The following is a 21,627-nucleotide window of genomic DNA, read 5'->3' on the forward strand; positions in this document are numbered from 1 at the left end:
TAATAGCAGGTGCCCTTAGAGTGCTAGTAGGTGGGACATGTGGAAGAATCTAGGTCTGGGCATCCTTTTTCTTAATTTGTAAGGCATTTATAGTTGGTACCCCGTATTTTTTTTTTAAAAGATTTTGTTTTATTCATGAGAGAGAGAGAGAGGCAGAGACACAGGCAGAAGGAGAAGCAGGCTCCATGCAGGGAGCTCGATGCGGGACTTGACCCTGGGTCTCCAGGATAACGCCCTGGGCTGAAGGCTGCACTAAACCACTGAGCCACCCAGGGATCCCTGGTACCCCACATTTTAACACTAGTCAGATGCTATCTCATGTATTAATCATCCCTAAGAACTAAATATTAAGTATTGGAAGTCAGTGATAGTACCATTTATGTTTGTATTGCAGCCCCTGTAATACTGAATATAGTATTCATTATGAGCTAAAGTATGGAATCATTTGAGCCAATCAGCCATGTATTTTTAATCTTGGGGAAAACTCACTCTGGCCAGAAATTGATATTTTCATACACTTCACATTGAGATGAATCTGAATGAAGGTGCTCTAACCAAAGGAATTTTTGTAAAATAAATATTTGGCTTCTGATTAAACTAGTATCCTGGGAAATTATGTTTTTTTTTTTTTTTTAAGATTTTATTTATTTATTCATGAGAGACACAGAAGGTGAGAGAGGCAGAGACACAGGCAGAGGGAGGAGAAGCAGGCTCCATGCAGGGAGCCTGATGTGGGACTTGATCCGAGGTCTCCAGGATCACACCCCGGGCTGAAGGCGGCGCTAAACCACTGAGCCACCAGGGCTTCCTGGAAATTATGTTTTTAAAGTTAACATCAGAGGGGCTCCTAGGTGACTCAGTCAGTAGTCAGTTGAATGTTCAATTCATGATTTTGGTTTAGGTCATGATCTTAGGGTCATGAGATTGAGCCCCACATGAGGATCCATGCTCCATGGGGAGTCTGCTTGAGATTCTGTCCCTTCCCCCTAAAATAAATCTTTAAAAAATTACATCAGAATTTATTTTAACTTGTAACGTCTGCCCCCACCCCCGTAGTCTTAGAGTTGGAATGAGATCTTGATTCTGTAAACAGCAAAGGGTGAGTGAAGGTTAGGGTTGTTCACATAAATGGGGAATAACCTTTTGTTTCTGTGTTCAACTTCATAATTTAAATGACACATTAAGGGACGCCTGGGTGGTTCAGCGGTTGAGCATCTGCCTTCGGCTCAGGGTGTGATCCCAGGATCTGGGATCGAGTCCCGCATCAGGCTTCTTGCAGGGGGCCTGCTTCTCCCTCTGACTATGTCTTTATCTCTCTCTGTCTTTCATGAATAAATAAAATCTTAAAAAAAAAAAAAAAAAAGAATTTAAATGACACATTAAGCCTCACCTCTACTGCCAGTCTGGTAAGAATCTGACCTAGTAAAGTTTTCACGTTGCCTTTTCTATTGCCATGGCTGGGTCTTGGTGTAAGTGACTGAAATTATTGAGAAGTTCCTTAACTGAAATAGATTCTCTCAAACCCTTCTACAAGTACCAGCCTCTGGGTTTCTGGTTTTTGTCTGGAGCATGTGAACAGAATGCATGTGTGTGAGATAATTGGGCTTTTACTAATGGCCCCCTTTCAGCAACCATGTATGGGTAAAGCTGTTCAGGTCCCTGCTCCTCCCTCTCTGAGCACGGAGCAGAATCTGTTCTGCTGAAGCTGCTGTTCCACTTTTCAGCTTTCTATATTTGTACAGCAACAGCAGGAGCAGCCCACTAGCTAGGCGGTGTGGCTGCCCTGTGCACCCGATATTGGCTCAGGCCTGAGCAGGGCTCGCAGTTTGTGTTCTTACGTGCGTCCATCTGTCTGTTTGTATACGTTTCTGTGGAGGACTGAGGTTTTCAAGTAAAAGGTGATTTGTTTGTCTTCTCTGTTTTGTCAGTTATAAATTGTAGAGACTGTTTCAGAATCTTGGGGATGGGGCAAGGAGGCAAGATTTATATTCTTTAACAAAATATGTTGTAGGGAGGAAAGCCAAAGTGGTAAATTTAGAGTTAGAAATGGTCTTAGAAACTTATCTTTTTTTTTTAAAATAGTATTTTTTTCCTTTTATTTTTTTACGTGTCACAAAGATCAATTCTTAGGGGTGGAAATAAACTCCTTGTTTGGCACACAAATTTCCTGATATAAAATTTAAGTAGAAAAGACTGAGATACTTCCACCTCCTTAAATGATTTTGTACATGTGTTTTTGGAAGAGGGTGTAGTAAGGGCTAAGTCTCTTAACTTGGCCCTTTGCTGGGAAAGGAACTGTGGGAAGTGACCTGTTGTTTTGGGCTTTGCAACAAGCGTCCTATGCTGTGTTGCATGGATTCAGAGTGCTTTGTAAAGTTTGGCCTTACAGAGGGCTTGTAATGTTTTTTGGTGTCATGTCTATTTAAGGAATAGTAGGGAATGTGACATGTAGACAGATTTTCAAAGAGTATTTGGTTTATTACTCTATTTTTAAAAGATCATTTTCTTGGTTTGTTATAAGATATTCTAACTAGGCAGAAGTGAATTCCTCCCTTTCAGTCAACTTAAGTCTAAATTCAAGTTTGTTTCTTTGTTTTACACTTTGCTTTTACTCCCCTCCCCCCCTCACCCCCCCGTGAGTCATAAGCATGCAGAGTTGGGAATAGAACTTGTCAGCTGAGTAAGGATGAGACAATTCTCTGCACATATTTGTTACTGTGGCTGATGAAGAGAAAAGGACTTTAAATGCTGGAGAAACAAAGTTAACTGAGGCAGCTTTTCCCTGTGGCTGTGTGGTATGAGTTCCTGTGACCATTTGCTGATATTTTCTGGCTTTAAATCACTTAGGAATCTGTTTAGTGATTTGTCCATTGTTGGCTTTGGGTGTATGTGTTTGTTTAGCATTTGAGACCTGGTGCTCTCTGGTGGGTCCTGCATACTTAATAACCTTCTAAAATTCTGTTGAGTGTGGCTTTAAATTGGCTTCACCCTCCCCTTCTTGGCAACTCTTAGTGCCCATCTCATTTTACCATCCTACTGATGTTTTCCCGTTTATACTCTGAATCACTATACACCTTCTGTAGGGGCTCTCATTAGAGATTAAAATCAGTGACAGCTCTTTGATTTTTCAGCTCAGCCTCAGTAAAGGACACTGGTTAGCATATCTCAATTCCAGCTTTCCCTTTGTTTTTGGTATTTAAAAATGTGTGTGTGTGTGTATAATTTTCCTGGTCTCCTTTTATTTATACTTTTTTTCATTTTGAAAGCTTCCACAATTTTTTTTTGGTATGATAGAGGTAATAAATGTTTACAAATTAAGTAAGTAAATGCTCTTAGAACAAGTGGTTCAGTATTTCCTAATGAAGGTTACACTTAGACTGGTTGCTAACAAGCTTAGTTGGAGGTCGAAGATGGGTCAGCCAATCATTGCTTTTGTATCCATTCCCCTCAACTCTTTTTTTTTTTTTTTTTAAAGTAGGCTCCACTCCTAGTATGGAGCCCAGTGTGGGGCTTGAACTCACAACCTTAAGATCAAGACCTGAGTTGTGAGCAAGTGTCAGACGCTTAACTGACTGAGCCACCCAGGTGCCTCAACACCCCATCTTTTTTTTTACACCCACCTTTTAATAAATATTTCTGTAGAATCTTAGTTACTCCATTTTGAAAAGATAAAATCATCTTATCAAAGAATAAAAGTTTTGGGATTCATCCTTTTTCACAATAGGCACCAACTTTAGTGCCTGTTAATAATAGCAAACATTTATTGAGCACTTTGTGTGTGCCAGGCACTGTTCTGAATTCTTTATGTATGTAAATCCTTTTTTTTTTTTTTGTAAATCCTTTAATTCTAACAGACACCCTGTAAGGTAGATACTGTTACTATAGCTATTTCCAGGTAAGGAAACAGTTATAATGAAGTTAAACAGTTTTTTCCCTAGTTACTTGGCTAGTAAGCAGCAAAATTGGTATTAGAAAATGGTGGTGTAACTCCAGTGTGTGAGTGTAGGGTATAAGGCTTATAGTAAATTTTGTCTATTAATTTTTTTTAAAAGATTTTATTTATTTATTCATGAGAGACACAAAGAAAGAGAGAGAGGCAGAGGAGAAGCAGGCTTCACGCAGGGAGCCCAACATGGGACTCGATCCCGGGTCTCCAGGATCAGGCCCTGGGTGGAAGGTGGCGCTAAACTGCTGAGCCACCCGGGCTGCCCTTTGTCTATTAATTTTGTTAACATATATGGAATATTAGGATTATTGAATTGTGAATTAGTCTAACCCATTTTAATTTTAGAATTTCCTCATGAAAATGATTGGCTTTAGTTTTGCACTTCACTATCAACTAATTCATTTATTTTTTTAAAAAAATTTTTTTTAAATTTATTTATGATAGTCACACAGAGAGAGAGAGAGAGAGAGAGAGAGAGAGGCAGAGACACAGGCAGAGGGAGAAGCAGGCTCCATGCACCGGGAGCCCGACGTGGGATTTGATCCCGGGTCTCCAGGATCACGCCCCAGGCCAAAGGCGGGTGCCAAACCGCTGCGCCACCCAGGGATCCCAACTAATTCATTTATTGATGATAGGAACCTGCAAGGCAAATAAATAGCAAGTTCATGGAATATCCTTAGAATTACTAGTTTATCTCTGCTAGTGCCTGCCTGTTTATTGAAGATATTGGAAGTGGAATTAACTTTAGTTTTTTTTTTTCTTTTTAAGATTTTATTTATTTATGAGATACACATACACAGAGAACCGGGCTCCATGCAGGAAGTCTGATGTGGGACTCAATCCTGGGACTCCAGGATCACGCCCTGAGCTGAAGACAGACGCTTAACCACTGAGCCACCCAGGCATCCCCATCAGGAGATGTCTTCTTGACAGGGGGAATGCGAGAAGGGGTGGGGGGTGGATTTGGCAAGTTTTGCCTCATCCATTAAATGATCTCTGTGAGTGTAACAGGGTAATGGGGAGATCTGTTCAAAAGGAATGATGTTGGGAGAATTATTGATAGGCAGAGTAATTTGAGCAGATCTTTCCTAGACCACGTCTTTCCTAGACCATGTGATTTGAATAGCACAAAAATTTGAGTTAGAGAAATGGGAATCAGCTCTCCTGAGATGTTTTAGTCTCTCTAACATGGATAGCAGTGGATTTTCCCTTGGAATATATGCTTTCCTTTGGATATATGCTGTCCTATGCTTTTTGTTTGTAAGTCATGTCTTCTGAACCAGACTAAAAACTCATTAAGGACAGGGGTTGGGCCTTTTTTGTGACCTCTCTAGTTCTGGGTGTATAGTGGATGTTTTCATACGCTTTTTTGATTGATAGAGCTCCCATTTTATACAGAGTTTGTAAAAATGAAATCAAAGTACTGACAAGGTTAATTTTGTGGAAGAATGGGATTCTTTTTTGGTAGAGGTTTGAGGAGGTGAAGGAGATCATGTAAATGGGTATTTAAATGTGAGGAACACTTTTAGGAGCACAGGTCAAGAGTGATGAAAGGATGGTAATTGAAGTCACTTTTTAAAAAAGTGACAGTATTAAGGAGGTATTTAGAATTTGCCCCAGGGCTGTATACCCTTTGGGATGAATCAAGCTTTGCCAAACATACTCCCTGATTGGCTGAAGCAAAATGTAAGTTTTGTAATTTCTGGCATATAACCTGACTATCTCAAGAAGCATCTTCACAGAAAAGTTGTTTTGTAGGATTACAATATTTAGAGCAGAAAGATTAAATAAAGTTTCCTGCTATTCAACAAAACAAGATAAACTTCCTGTGACAAGACCATATGGAAGCTTCCTGCTTGAGTGCCCATGTGTTTGGGGTGAGGTTGGGGCAGATGGGACAGGCAGGGGTCTTGGCTGCTTGGTCAAGGGTTTGGGAGATGTTAGGAGTTAGATGCTAGGTGCTATGGAGGGGCTGTTGTATGTTGTGTGTATTGGGGATGTTTGCCTAAGAGGTGGAGTAAGCTCAGTGAAATGATACTGGTGTGTTGGGTGTTGTGGGGGTAAGAGAAGGGGAGAGGCTGACTTGGAATAATACCTGCAATTTGATCTTAACCTCCCTCAGAGATTAGGGAGAGAGAGACAAGATACTGTGTGAGAAACAAGATCTAGATCCTTGGCCTCTTCTGTTCTCTGGAGCCTTCAAGTAGGATATTGCAGGACTGTAGGATTTTTCTCTTTAAGTTTGAAGCTGTTTTGATTCCTTTTTGAGATACTAGGCCAAAAGCTGTATTTATAGAACTTGTTTTGACATATTATCTCACCCTGTCCTTTGCCTTCCTTACTGGAAGCCAGCTAATGTTGCACTCTGCCTGGCAGGAAAGGTTGATTGAAGAAAATGTACATATAAGATATACAGCTGAGTGATTGAAAATAGCTCCAAACTTTGTAAATAGGCCAGCCATAAGGTTTACAGTCCAAGCTGTGTGAACATCAGTTGAGTTGCTGGGATAATTTCAGATGTTGTAATGTCCTTACCCAACTCACATGTTGTGTGTTTGCTGCTTCACTTGCACGATGGCTGTTTCCACACAAAAGTTTCAGGCAAAGCAGGAAAAAATGCAAAACAAAGTACTCGTTTTGGAATAGAGCGAGGTTGGGTTTTTTCTTTACTTTGTCCCTCATAGTTTGAGTTTTCCTAAAGTTTTTTTTTTTTTTTTTAAGAAAGACTAGGTAACATTTTGTTACCTAGTTTTGTAGGTAGACTTTTTTTTTTTTTTTGTAGACTAGGTAACATATATATTTAAACAATTCAGCCAATATTCCACCTCTGCAACCTTGTTGGCAGTTTTCTTCTTTATCCTTCCAGACCTACTTTGTTATATATAAGCCCTATGTAATTCTTTTTGTATTATATAAATTTATCTTCTTGATCAGTCCTTAGTCTAGTGTATTGAAATTGCCGTAGTCTCTTTAATAGCTGCAGCATTCCTTTTTTTTTTTTAAGATTTTATTTATTCATGAGACCGAGACATAGGCAGAGGGAGAAGCAAGCTCCCTGCATGGAGCCCAATGCAGGACTTGATTCCAGAACGCTGGGATCACTCCTTGAGCCGAATGCAGATGCTCAACCACTGAGACACCCAGGTGCCCAAAATAGCTGCAGCATTCTATGACAGGGTTATACTATAATTTATTTAACCAGCACCCAACGGATGGGCATGCATGTTTCCAGTTTTCTCTATAATAAACCGTGTTCTCATTAATGCCTGTTTGCATACTTTATGTACATCAGATACAAGTGTATTTGAAGGCTGTATTTCTAGAATTGGAATAGCTGAATTCAAAGGGTATGTGCAATTTTCAATATTGATAAGATACTTGGGATCCTTTTTTAGCTTTTGCGAGTGATATTGTCCACTGAAGAATGTTTTTAGTGGACATAGAGTTCTTAATGCAATGACAAACTACCACCCCAGTTACTTGAATGAATGTATATGATCTGAAATGGAAAATTTAAGAAACCTTCTTGAGGTAAGTTTAATTCTCAAATCCAGGAACCATTATTGTTGGAAAAGAGGCAGATTGCCCAAAGTAGGCAAGTCCAGTATCTCTCTTACTCTCAAAATGTTAGTTTCACCCGTTTATGGTCTTTACCAATTAGAAAAACATTTGTGGTCTCTGGCTCATTCAGTCCTCTCTTAAAACGACTCAGTGGATATCATGAGGCCATTTAGTCATCAGAATTAGTTGCAAGTAGTTGTAGTATCTGAAGTTTAATAATCACGTCAGAAAATAAAAGCAAATTAATATTTTGAACCCCCCTCCAAAAGCATTTTACAGAGTGACTTATTTTACCAAATAGAGTGCTGTGATTTCAGAAAGTACAACCCTCACTAGTTAGTGGTGGAACATGGGTCTCTTAATCTGTTCTCTTCACTTTAGTTCCCTTGTCTGAAAAATGGGAGTGAAAATCCTGAAGAATCATCTCCTTTAAGTGCTCAGAAAAATAATTATAAAGTCATTTCCAGAAGGTTATGCATTATAAAAATGAGTCGTTAGAGACATCAAGATTATAAGGTAATTTTAAAAGTAACTCTGACAGTGTTTTAGAAAAAAAATTAGTCACATTCTGCCTACATGGTACTAACATATGGTGCAGCCCTGATGAGCTGCACAAGTGGGCTGAAATGAAAATGCATTTGGAGAGAGGAGCAGTAAGTGACTCACTAGATGAGACAGATTTGGCCTTATGGCAGGGCAGGGAAACTAAGGCGGAACTGGTGGTCTTAGAACATGCCAAATTGGAGCGAGTGATACATGAATGTTATGGGAAAGTAGAATGACTGAACCCTTGTGTTTGGATTAGGTACTTTTGTCCAGGGTCTCAGTCCTTATACCTAGGCCCTGTCTGTGTCTGTAGAGCCCCTACTTCTCCACACAATGGGGAATTTTTGCTCCTTCTGACTTCTTTGTGCATGGTTCCCTGTTCTTTGAAGGTGGAAGTCACTAGGCAAATATTTAACATTGATATGCCTGGAACATTGGGTTCAAACTAGAAAGATGCATAGAAGAGTTAGCAGTTCTGCCCAAAGAAAGCTGCACGCTAGCTTGGCTACCATATGTAAATTGCTACTGCTACATCCAGCAATTTGTTGCCCAGTACTGACAGTGCTGCCAAGGAAACAGGAGGAGCTAAAGACAGAATGAGATTCCGACACCCCACTCCACCCCCCAGTAGAGAGCTGTATGGGGAAGAGGAGGGGAATACTTAATGGGGATTGAGAATTAATTTGACAGTATAGGCATTTTGGAATGATGCAGGATGAAGGACTTTAAAAAAAATTTTTTTAAAGATTTTATTTGTTTATTGAGAGAGTAAGAGCACAAGTGGGGGTGGGGTAGAGGGAGAAGTAGGCTCCCCGGTGAGCAGGGAGCCTGATGTGGGGCTCAAGCCCAGGGCCCCAGGATCATGACCTCCCCACCCCACCCACTGAAGGTTGACACTTAACTGACTGAGCCATGCAGGTGCCCCATAATTCATCTATCTATCTATCTATCTATCTATCTATCTATCTATCTATCTATTATTTTTTATTTTCTTTAATTTTTATTTATTTATTTATTTATGATAGTCGCACAGAGAGAAAGAAAGGCAGAAACACAGGCAGAGGGAGAAGCAGGCTCCATGCACCGGGAGCCCGATGTGGGACTCGATCCTGGGTCTCCAGGATCATGCCCTGGGCCAAAGGCAGGCGCTAAACCGCTGCGCCACCCAGGGATCCCCTAATTTTTTTTTTTTAAAGTGGGCTCCAAGCCCAGTGCAGGGCTTGAACTCGCAACTCAGATCAAGACCTGGGCCGACACCCAAGAGTCAGACACCTAACTTACTGAGCCACCCAGGTGCCTCAGGAAGAGAGATTTTTAAAAATGTATTTTGCATTCATATATGTCTCACCGGACCACCTCAAAAATGGGATGCCTCTTATTTAGGTATGTATATAGTAATATGGAAAGATAACTAAACAGGAGAGGAGATGGCAGATCAGGATTTTTTTCTTAAGATTTTTAAATTTTTTTTTTTAAATTTTTATTTATTTATGATAGTCACGGAGAGAGAGAGAGAGAGAGGCAGAGACATAGGCAGAGGGAGAAGCAGGCTCCATGCACCGGGAGCCTGATGTGGGATTCGATCCCGGGTCTCCAGGATTGCGCCCTGGGCCAAAGGCAAGCGCCAAACCACTGCGCCACCCAGGGATCCCTCTTAAGATTTTTAAATTTAATTTAATTTTTAGAAAGATTTGTTTCAGAGAGAGGGGGAGTGAGTGAGACATGATGGGGGGAGGGGCAGAGGGAGAGACGCTCCCTACTGAGAGTACAGCCCAACTTGGGGTGCTCTGGGGCTCCATCCCAAGAACTGGAGATCCCAACCTGAGCCGAAACCAAGGGTCAAGACACTTAACTGACTGAGCCACACAGGCACCCCTCTATTTATTTTAGAGGAAGAGGAGGAACAGAGAGAGAGACAGTCCTAAGCGGACTCTGCACCCAGTGTGAAGCCTGATGACATGGGGCTTGATCCCATGACCCTGAGACCATGACCTGAGCCGAAATCCACACTAGGACACTTAATTAGCTGTGCCCCCCTGCCACCCAGAGATGGTAAATCAGGGAAAGGAAGAACAAAGCCCAACTCACCCATCCCCATTCAACTTTAGTGTACTACTGTTTTGTTTTTTTAAGAGCAGTTTCAGGGACACCTGGATGGCTCAGCGATTTAGCGCCTGCCTTTGGCCCAGGGTGTGGTCCTGGAGTTCAGGGATCAAGTCCTACATTGGGCTCACTGCATTGGAGCCTGCTTCTCCCTCTGTCTGTGTCTCTGCGTCTCTCTCTCTCTTTGTGTCTCTCATGAATAAATAAGTAAAATCTTAAAAAAAAAAAAAGTTTCAGGGGATTTAATAATTATGTTGACTTTATGAAAAAGGTTTTATATTTATTGGTTGTGAAAGGATGCTTTTGGCAAAGTCAGTCTTCAGGCCAGTTGTGACTCTTCATTCTTAAATATGGGTTATTCACAAGAAAATGTTTATAATTGTTAAGAGAAAAGTATGTTATGCAGTATATACAGTACAATCTGTAATTTGATAATAATTGTATTTTGAGTATGTATGGATAGAGAAAAGCCTGGTAGGGAATGTTTTATGTAAAAATTAATAAAAATTTTTAATTGAGGAAGTAGGGAGAATATTACTTCTGTAAAAAAGAAGGACTACTCATAATGGTTTTACCCAAATACCACAATTTAAAGGGAAAAAAAGTCTTTTTACTAAAAAGTACAAATATTGATCTGTAGATATCTCAGTTTAAGAAAACATTAGTGTAAAATTTATAAATTAGAGCAGATAAACTAGGGAACTCATTTCAACAGTTAAAGGTCTGATATGTGTCATCTTATTCCAGGTACCTTGAGGATATATAAATAGAAAAGGAAGGACTTGTTCTCAAATTGTAGCATTTGAAATCTATTTCGTTAACAAAAATTTAGAAATTAGGTTTACACTTAGTTTCTCCTGGCTGTATCTCACATGTGGTAGGGACTGAACTAGAACTTGGATAACTGTTTAAAATCAGTTTGGAGAAAATAGAATTAAATTTTTAGATGATTTAGTGATAATCTGGATTAGTCTAGCACGGTTTTACATAGTCCTATAGATCAGGGAATTGAGGCCCAGAAAAAAGTGACTCACTCAAGGGCATGCAAATAACATCACATCGAGTCTTTATCTAACATACTGTTTTGTTGCCTTGCAGCAAGGAGAGTCAGAAAGGAACATTCTAACAGTAGCTATGAGCCCCTTAGAGATAGTGATAATGCTATGGATTCTCTCTTCAGGAAACCTCATGTATATCTTCCTGCAATTTAGGAAGAAAATATCATAGGATTCATAGATCTATTCCCCCTTCCTCAAAGCTCAAGTATGGACTTTTAAAAGATGTGAGAGTTCCGGATTAAGAATCTTTTTTTTTTTTTTTTTTTTTAAGTAATCTCTACACCCAACATGGGGCTCTAACTTCCAACCGTGAGATTAGGAGTCACATGCTTTACCAGCTGAGCCAGCCAGACGCCCTCCAGTTTAACAATCTTGATGGAAAAGGAAGGTTTTTTTAAATTGTTGCTGTGTTACACAATATACTAATACTGAACTGTACACCTAAAAATGAATTAAGACAGTAACTTTTATTTATTTATTTTTAAAAAGATTTTATTTATTCATTAGAGACAGAGAGAAAGAGAGAGAGGCAGAGACACAAGCAGAGGAAGAAGCAGGCACCATGCAGGGAGCCCGACGTGGGATCCCGGGTCTCCAAGATCAAGCCCTGGGCTGAAGGCGGTGCTAAACCGCTGAGCCACCCGGGCTGCCCAAGACAGTAACTTTTATGTATGTGTTTTTGACCACAGTTTTTTAAGCTGGAAAAAAATTGTTACCACTAAAGAGCACATACTGGCCATTGGAGAAAGAGATGAGATTGAGATCTGTTTATAAATTTCTCTACCAGGGTCAGGAAAAGCACACATTGATAGTCAATAAAGAGTTAGAAGCTACACACTTAAGCCTGAATCATGGAAATGGTAGCCATAAAACAAGTGTCACAAGGGGGGGGAAAGATTTTTGTGGACTCCACAGAGAAAGTGTTGACTTTTATCCCTACTAACCTAGACAAGTCAGAACTAAGCCTGGTGTAGGTGTAGGACCTGGACTGTTCAACATCAAGCAAAATTACAGTGGAAGGAGATGCTCTGGGAATGAGGAACTAACAGAGAATTTTACAGTGTGCTTCAGTATGTCTCTTTAATCCACCTAGCCACCTCAGGGTTACGGATGAGGGAAATAAAGGTTAGTTTCTCTATGGTCATTCAGTCTTAGGTCCACCTATTTGCTGCTGAGTGCTCTCACACATTTTTTTATTTCATTTAATGTTAGATTCTACCTGCAGTTAGTTGTGATGTATTCCCAGGATCCGGATTAGAATCTAGTGGCAGTTCCCCTGCTACAGGTTCCTAAGGAAGGTAGATGGATTGGAGTAGTGCTCTGCTGGATTTTAACACTAGGCCCTGGTGAAATTTTGCATCATGATGAGCTCGGCAGCCCAAGAAAGCTTCCCATTTGATCTTTTTATCTGGTTACTTGGCTTTCTAGGATATGCGGGTGAGAGGACGTGGTTTACCAATGCACTAAGCCCAAACTTTTTATTGAATCAGCCATATAAAAGGAAAAAGAAAGAAGCAAGAGTATTGCAAAGCAGTCTAAAAGGTAACACATTTTTTTAAAAGAGCACAATTTTCCTAATTTCCATTGTTTCTTTCCTCTTCCAGTTAGAAATTTGTACAGCAACTTGGTTGTATTCTGGGCACCCATTTGGTTCCTTTGGAAGTACGTAGTTCTCTAATTGTACAAGTGAAGAAACTGACACTTTGAGATGTTGATGAACTTGCCCAGAGTCACACATACTGATTAACAGCAGGTGGTTTTCAGTACTCTTAGTCATATATTTCTTTTGTGATGATTGAAACTTTGGATATTTACCTACTTAAAAGATTTGCCTTAAAAAAGTGGTCAGACTCTCAACATTATGGTTTAGTCTCTCCATATTTAAACATTTTCTGTGGTTTGTGTGCATGATCTTAATGTGGACAATTTTTTTTTTTTTTTAATGTGGACAATTTTAACCTGCATCAGTCAGCCTTTCACCCAAGGGTCGAACTGCCTGACTATATATTCCAACTTCTTCATTGCCTGGATTTGTGTGATCTTGAGAGTTAACTTCATTTCTTCGTGTCTTTTCTCATCTGTAAATGGAGATAGGCTAGGTATGAGGTTTAAATATAAAGTACCCAAAACAATACCACGTGGTATAGGGTAAATGCTCAAAAAATGTTAGCTCTTAAAATTACTGATGCTTTGTGAATATCTGGATATTTCTCCCTACTTCCAGGTGATAAGGGTTACAGATTTGTTCATTTAAAGTAAGCTCTACACCACTCATGGGACGTTAACTCACGACCCCGAGATCAAGAGTTGTATGCTCTACCAACTGAGCCAGCCAGGCACACAGGGCTTACAGATTTTAAATACTATATTCTATCAACTCAAGGATGCACACATTTATGTATTATCATTGTTGGCATCGTAAATTCCTTGATTTCTGGAAACCTGTTAGATTCTAAAGATAGAGGGATACCTGGGTGGCTCAGCGGTTTAGCGCCTGCCTTTTGCCCAGGGGATGATCCTGGAGTCCTGGGATCGAGTTCCACATTTGCCTCCCTGCATGGAGGCTGCTGCTCTCTCTGCTATGTCTTTGCCTCTCTCTCTGTGTGTCTCTCATGAATAAATAAGTCAATAAAATCTTTTAAAAAAAAGATAGAAAAATTTGTTAAAAAAAACTTCATCTCAAAGCTGGATATAAAATTGGTGAATTGTCTATTATTTTTTAATTATGCAGGCCTATTTTCATATCTCCCAGGAGATGTGGGGTTACCCTGAGTGCAGGAAAGGCAAAAGATGGGGCCTGGCTTGTCCACCTCTATCTTCAACCTGAATAGCTTCACTTCTCTGTTTAAGGGAGAAACACTTTTGTCTTTATTTTTTTATTTTTTTCACTTCTGTCTTTAAAAAGATTTGGAAGTCTGTAATCTGTATAGTGTTCAATTCTTCATTAACTCCTTGCCTTATATGAAAGAAGTTTTTCAAGGTATTGAGGGCATTTACTAACAATAGTTAGTAAGAGTTGGTGAGTCAGACTAATGAGGCCAAGGTCATGAGTTCAGGCCTTATGTAGGTCATTGGACATTACTGTGTCTGCCACCAGCCCCTGTATCTAGAATTTGATTCAGTGCATACTATGTAAGAGTTGCTGGTGAGTGAGTCAGTGGTCGTCTTTCTGGGGAAGGATAGTGTTTTGTCGTTTACTCAACATACAGGCTCTTTATGCCAACAGAAAACTCTGAGAAATAAAAAAGGTTAATTACTTTGCCTATATTAAGGAAAGCGTGTAGGAGATCTCAGTGCTTTTGTATCAGTCCAGAGAGGTAATGCTATTCATTCACCCTTACATCTTTTTTTTTTTTTTTTTTTTAAGTAATCTCTACACCCGCTGTGGGGCTTGAACTTAAGAGTCACTTGCTCTACTGACTGAGCCGACCAGGTGCCTCAGCTATTGTGTCTTTGAAACATGTCAAGATCATATAAATTCCGAAACCAAGTATAAATTCTTTCCAGATTATTTATCCTTCCTTGAGGAAATTGGAGAATAGGTGGTCTGCCTTTCAGAGTCTCTTGTACCATTGACTTGCTAAGTACAATTTTTAAAACTCTATAGGAGGTCCTGTTTGAACACGTTAATGTTTCACAAGTAGACTAATACTGCCTGTTTTCCTCAGAGCTAGCTTGCCCTTCATCCTTTCCTCCTCTGTTGCCTTGGGTGGTCCCCCCAACCCCAGCCCCACTTTTGGTGCACCTTTCCCCCCGAACTCTTTTTCAGCTGTCTTTGGAACTGCCTTTATACCTCCCCTTATGGTGACTGAGAAAGGTGGAGATAATGTTAACAGAAACAGACTTTTTTTTTTTTTATTTTTTTTTTTTTTTTTTTTAGTTTTATTTATTTATGATAGTCACAGAGAGAGAGAGAGAGAGAGGCAGAGACACAGGCAGAGGGAGAAGCAGGCTCCATGCACCGGGAGCCCGACGTGGGATTCGATCCCGGGTCTCCAGGATCGCGCCCTGGGCCAAAGGCAGGCGCCAAACCGCTGCGCCACCCAGGGATCCCCAGAAACAGACTTCTGTGGAGCCCCAATGAAGTACAGGACAAATGTGGTTCAGCTTCCTTAGAGAGCACATGGCATTTTGTTTGGTTCCCTACAGAAATGAAAGACGTGAAAAACAAACCTAAAGCTTTTAAAGAAAATACCTTCTTGTGTATAAAGCTTCCCACTGTCCTCCTTCAAGTGACAAGGGTCTGTGCAGAGGAAGATAGTGCTGATCCTGTGTGTGTGTGTGTGTGTGTGTGTGTGTGTGTGTGTGTGTGTGTGTGTATTTTCCTTAAAAGTCTTTTGTGGGGGTACCTGGGTGGCTCAGCCAGTTTAGTGCCTGCCTTCAGCTCAGGTCATGAGTCCAGGGCTCAAGCACCACATCTGCCTTCCTGTTCAGCGAGGAGTCTGCTTCTCCCTCTGTCCCTCACCCTGCTTTGTGCTCTCTCTTGCTTGCTCACTCTCTCAAATAAATACATTAAATCTTAAAAGAAAAAAAAAAGTTACTTAGTAGTAGAGTGAGGTTTTTGGTTTTTTTTAAAGAATTCATTTTTCTCTTTCTCTTGGCTAGGCAATAAGGGTGTTTCTTAGCCCCCTTAGGGTAGGGCTGCTGTGTTCTCTGGGACCAAGATATGTGTCCTTCACTCTTTTTATACATTGGCCTTTCTTCATAATCCCAGGTCTCTCTTCTGCTTTCTGCTTTCTGCTCCTGGAGATTTCCCAGCTAGCATGCAGTCTGAGTCTGGTCTCACAGTTTCACACAACAGCAGTGTTTCTCAACTGTTCCATACATGTTTCATATGACATTTTGGGAAACATGACTTCTAGACTCTTAGGTCTTTTCTTTGCCCTTTATGTTTTCCAGAATAAAACGAACAAGTAGAACTTCTTTTAAAAAGATTTTTTACTGGGCAGCCCCGGTGGCTCAGCGGCTTAGCGCCGCCTTTAGCCTGGGGCCTGACCCTGGAGACTGGGGATCAAGTCCCATCTCGGGCTCCCTGCATGGAGCCTGCTTCTCCCTCTGCCTGTGTCTCTGCGCCTCTCTCTCTCTCTCTCTCTCTCTCTCTGTGTGTGTGTCTCATAAATAAATAAAATCTTTAAAAAATAAAATAAAATAAAAAGATTTTTTACTTATTTGACAGCATACACTAGTAGGGGGGAGTAACAGGCAGAAGGAGAGGGAGAAGCAGGCTCCCTAACGAGCAGGGAGCCAGATGTGGGGCTCAATCCCAGGATCCTGGGGTTGTGACCTGAGCCAGAAGCAGATGCTTAATTGACCGAGTCACCCACATCCCCCAGCAAGTAGAAATTTAACTTTCTCTCAGCCCTCCAATGTGTAACCACTATTCCAGAACCCTCTGGACACACTGCCTCAGTAGAAGTTTGTACCTCCTAGATGATGGTCACATTTCTCAAGAGAGACAGACACACCATGGATTCTGGGGTTAGAATCCCTTATATAGATTATTTTAGCAACTAAATACTTAGAGTATCCCCACTTTAAATGGGTGATAGTGATACAGGATTAAGTGAGGTATTGTGAATTTAGTAAATGTAAGTTCTTTTCTTTTTAATAACTTTTGATGATGTAGGAAACTCCAAGTAAATGCTTTTGGAAGGTTTTTTGTTAATCTAGGTTTTTGCCTTAAAATGATTGGAAGCATCAGTGCTTCATTAACCAAATTGGAAACCGATTAGATCCACATGGAAAGTCAAGTGCTTAAGCACCTATTTTTTGTTAGGTAAGAAACATCTTTTTCTTCAGGAAGGGTAGGTAGGGTGCAGTGTCTCATAGTTCTGGTTCTGGCTTTGTCTTTCAGAATTCTTACTTTCCAAAGTAGGCTTCATCCTTGATGACTTTTGGCAATTCTCTGTCTTTAGCCAGGGCCAAACAGAGGTCCAACAGGCAGAGGGTGTAGAAGAAAGTTTGTAGGAATTTGGGCAGCTTTATAGAATCAATTTTTTACTCGCAAGATTGTTCAATAAAGTTTAAAAATAAAACAAATTGGTTTTGTGGTTCCTCTGTTTGCTTTTAGCTCCAATTAACTTCCCCATCTTCTGATTTTTTTTTTGGTTTCAGTGGTTCACCACTGCCCTAGGGCCACTGAGATGCATTTACACAGGCAGGAACTTGGTTGCCTTTGAAGAGTTTTAGGCCTGGCTCCTACCTATTCAGGAAGGTTGCTTTGGGGAAATAGCATGGTCTCTCCACATTTATAACATAATCCTTGATTGCTAAAAGAATAATAAGGCCTTTATTAGCTCTATAGTAGTTTCTCATCCAAAAGCAGATGCTAAAAATGACTTTTTTGGTGACCTAAATCTACTGGAATTCAGTCTCATAAGTTGTAATCGTTGTTTTGCTATTTGTTGCGACATTTGGGTACAACCCTGTATTTTAGTATTTTTATTTCGCCATCTTTTAAATTGATGATATTTTAAAGTTAATTTTGAGCTACTAAATGCAATTTATATTTTAAGGTATTGTGTACTTTAAAAATGGGAGAAGGAGGAGGTTTGGATGGGGGTTTGTTTTAATTCTAGGCCATGATAACAGAAGTGGGATTTTCTTAGGAAAGGATGTACATATCTGGAATTATGGGAAGTACAGGCATGGCCCACTTATTTTTCTTTCCTTGGTTTTTTAGAGTGAAGACATAGTCCAGAGAGGGAAGTGTAAAGCCACAGGTATGGGCTAACTGCTGGATGAGTGTGCTCTATGGTCATCTCTTTAACCTTCTTGCATGAGGCCTGTTGTGCAGATTTGAAAACATTGCATTCAGAAAGGTGATGGCTTTTTTCCTATATTGTGGGATGTAATTTCCTATTCCTAGGAAGCTAGAAATAGTTTCTTGCTCTTTGTCAACTCTTTCTCCTTAGCCATTTCCCAAGGCAGGTTTATCTCCCACTTGAACTAGCTGCTGCCTGGTGAGAGAGAGAGAGAGAATGAGAGAGAGAGAGAGAGCGTGCTTGTGTAGCAAGTATTGTACAGGCAGCAGCTACCCAGCTAACTTCCTTTCCCTGTTCTATTTTGTATCTGACAGACCCTGAGTAAAACAGGAACAAGGATGAGGACAGAACTTAGTGGATCCCATATAAACATTCCTCTCCTGGACCCAGAATTTGTTCACCATACTGATTTTTTAATCAGCACTGGAGCTTAAATAAAGTTTAAACTTACTTAGTATATTGTTACCATCTAAGAATTACACTTAAGTTCCGAAACCAATGGAATCTGAAAATATGACCTGATTTGAAGGGTGGTCACCATTTGACAGTTTATTACGTCAGTGTTAGTTTCAGAAGTCCAAGGGAGGCTCTGAGTTTATTTTTATTTTTTTGCTGACAGCACTAAGCACATAAGAGGGTCTTTCTGCTAGTCTTCATGTTTGACACTGATTGACGGAGGAGGTAATAGTGATTAAGGATGGGAGGAGGAAGTAGAAAACTTTTTAGACTTCAAAAAAGTGGTAGGTAGGTTCTCTTCAACCTTGTCATAGCCTCTCAGTGTACCATAAATGATAATTTTATAGTCAAACCAATTTGCATACAACAGTGACTAAATTTGGTCCTTTTTGTCTCACGTTGATTGTAGATTTGGAATAGAAAAATTTAAAAAAAAAAAGATTTTTTTTTAAAGATTGATTTATTTTAGAGAGAGACCATGAGCAGGAGGGGTGGAGAGAGAGAGAGAATCTCAAGCAGACTGTGCAGATCTCCATGCAGGGCTCTGTCCTATAACTTTGAAATCACAAGCTGAGCCAAAACCAAAAGTTAGATGCTCAACCAACTGTGTCACCCAGGTGCCCCATGAAATAGAAAATTCTTTTTTTTTTTTTTTTTTTTTGAGATTTTATTTATTCATGAGAGACACACAGAGAAAGATAGAGACATAGGCAGAGGGAGAAGCAGGCTCCCTGCGGCGAGCCAGAAGTGGGACTCCATCCCGGGACTCCCAACTCCGGAATCACAACCTGAGACCAAGACAGACAGTCCACCACTGAGCCACCCAGGTGCCCAAAATAGAAAATTCTTTACAATATTTCAATTCTTTCTTGACTTTATTTTTTTTTTAATTTTTTATTTATTTATGATAGTCACAGGGAGAGAGAGAGAGAGAGAGAGAGAGAGGCAGAGATACAGGTGGAGGGAGAAGCAGGCTCCATGCACCGGGAGCATGATGTGGGATTCAATCCCGGGTCTCCAGGATCGCGCCCTGGGCCAAAGGCAGGCGCCAAACCGCTGCGCCACCCAGGGATCCCCTCTTTCTTGACTTTAAACCCCCCCCCCCCAATTCAGAAATTTTTTCATTGTCTAGACTCTTATTGGAAACTCAGAGGATTTTTGGCTTGTTTTAAATTATACTTAGCTGTCACATTTTTGCAAAAAAGCTTCCACAAAGTGAGGTGCCAAATAGATGATTACCTAAATTGATCAGTATGTTTTTGCATATGCAAAGTACTGGATTGGGAGCTCTTAGGAGACCCCACTAATTATATTAGAAGTACTCAATTTTTGTGTTTGTTTAAGATTTATTAATTTTAGAAAAAGAACACTCATGGGGGTGGGGGGGTGGGCGGAGGGAAAGGGAAAGAATCCCAAGCAGAGTGCAGAGCCCTTTGTGGCTGATCCTCCGACCTGGAGATCATGACCTGAGCAGAAACTAAGAGTTGGATACTTAACCCATTGAGCCACCCAGGCTCCCCAGAAGCACTCAATATTTGAAGTAAAATTCAAGTCCAGAAAGGTGTTGTTTTGTTTTGTTTTGTTTTTTAAAGATTTTATTTATTCATGAGAGACACAGAGAGAGGCAGAGACATAGGCAGAAGTCCTCTCAGGGAGCCTGATGTGGGACTTGATCCCAGGACCCTGGGATCATGACCTGAGCCAAAGGCAGATGCTCAACCACTGAGCCACCCAAGCCTATAAAAGTTTTAAGCTAAAATTTTGTGAGTCTGGTTAGTTACTTTCAAGTAGTATCAATTGCTCACTTCTTTTCTACATCCCTTCTGTCATCTAATGCCAGAAGCTTGGTGGGGAGTAGATATCCATTCCATTTAAATATCTTGAGGTGTCATAACTTTGTCCTAGATTATTATACTTTTCTTTATATAGAGTGATGGTGGTTTTTAATGACATGCATTCTCTTTTATAATTTGACAGTAAGCTCTAATTTCTTCTATGCTCATATAACCAGACTTCACATTTTTGTCCTTAAAGATATATTTAGATTATTGAGGTAAAGTATAAAATCCCGTCACTTGAACTCCCTGGTTGTATCAGTCAAGATAGACCTCTAGCCTGATGTTTGCATGTGCCACCTGGGCCTTTTTGCTCAACTATGCTTTTCTTTGCTCATTCACTCCTTTGACAAAACAGCTGCTGTGATTTCTAGCATTTTTCTCTTCTAATCCAGTTTTTAAACCGTTCATTCCATTCTGATGTTCTAAATGCAGGGTGTGCTGTGCTTTAGAGGGTTTCCCTTATCTACGGATCAGCTTTAATGATTTTGGTTCTTAATGTTACAGTAGGCTGATTATCCCTATCCTCACATTATTGGGCTTTTAAATTGTTGCCCTTAGAAAAGGAGTAGAAAATATTCAAGGCAAAGAACACTAAGACCATCAGGGAAAGACAGGAAACCATGAATGTAAATTCATAGTGAGAGGACAGACGGTAAAAAGGGACGGAAGAAAAGTTAAAACCTCTTCAGTGGACCCTTGGTTATAACCTTTCCTGCCATCTCTTTACTTCTTCTAATGCATCCTTTGTGGGAAAAGCCTGGAATGTGTTTCTGATTAAGAAATTTAAAAAACAACTTGTGGGCAGTTTTCTGTAACTGCTAATTCTACTTTATAATTTTCCCTTAACATCTGCTTTTTTGTGTTTGAATAATTGTTTTTATCATCACTTAACTTTTTAATCTTTTTTCTAAAATTGTGACTTGTGATTAATTTCTGTGCTTTCTTTTCCCACAAGCATGTTGAATTTAATTATACTGAGATGACTCTTGTGACCTGCCTAAAGAGAAGCACTCTCCTTCATGTAATAACATTTCCATCCTTTAAGTTTTTAAAGCAGTCTTCTAATTATAAAGTGGATTTTAAAACATTACTCTAAAACGAGTGCTTTTCGACCTTTGGCTTGGTAAAAATTACTATAAGGAGTACATATCCTTTCATATGCTGAGCAGTGCCTGGCTGCTCAGTAGTCTTCTGCAGTACATACTCTCTTGTTATGCATGTGATTCTGATGAAAATGAAGATGAATTAGATATATTTCTAGTGAATAGTAAAAGTATAACAATAACCAGTGAGATTCCTTAAAATTTGTTGATTCCTTTTTAAAGGAACCCTTGAACTAAAAAAACAAAAAAACA

At 40.0% G+C, this 21,627-nt stretch overlaps 1 protein-coding gene across 16 annotated transcripts in view; it reads left to right on the forward strand.

The window, feature by feature from the left end:
- CELF1 (CUGBP Elav-like family member 1) overlaps positions 1–21,627 on the forward strand; it is an 88,837-nt gene that overhangs the window by 26,146 nt on the left and 41,064 nt on the right. For 10 of the 16 annotated variants that reach the window (XR_005990557.1, XM_041773189.1, XM_041773184.1 and 7 more), the window contains one exon: positions 17,897–17,936. The exons of 2 other annotated variants lie outside the window; for them this stretch is intronic. The gene's annotated coding sequence lies outside the window, so the exon portion shown is untranslated. Of the gene's footprint in view, positions 1–1,640; positions 1,899–12,642; positions 12,757–17,896; positions 17,937–21,627 lie in introns of those variants that run through there. 4 more of the 16 variants (XM_041773182.1, XM_041773185.1, XM_041773195.1 and 1 more) reach the window with 4 other exon arrangements.

Source organism: Vulpes lagopus, chromosome 11 (genome assembly GCF_018345385.1).
Source record: "Vulpes lagopus strain Blue_001 chromosome 11, ASM1834538v1, whole genome shotgun sequence".
NCBI classification, from domain to species: Eukaryota; Metazoa; Chordata; class Mammalia; order Carnivora; family Canidae; genus Vulpes; species Vulpes lagopus.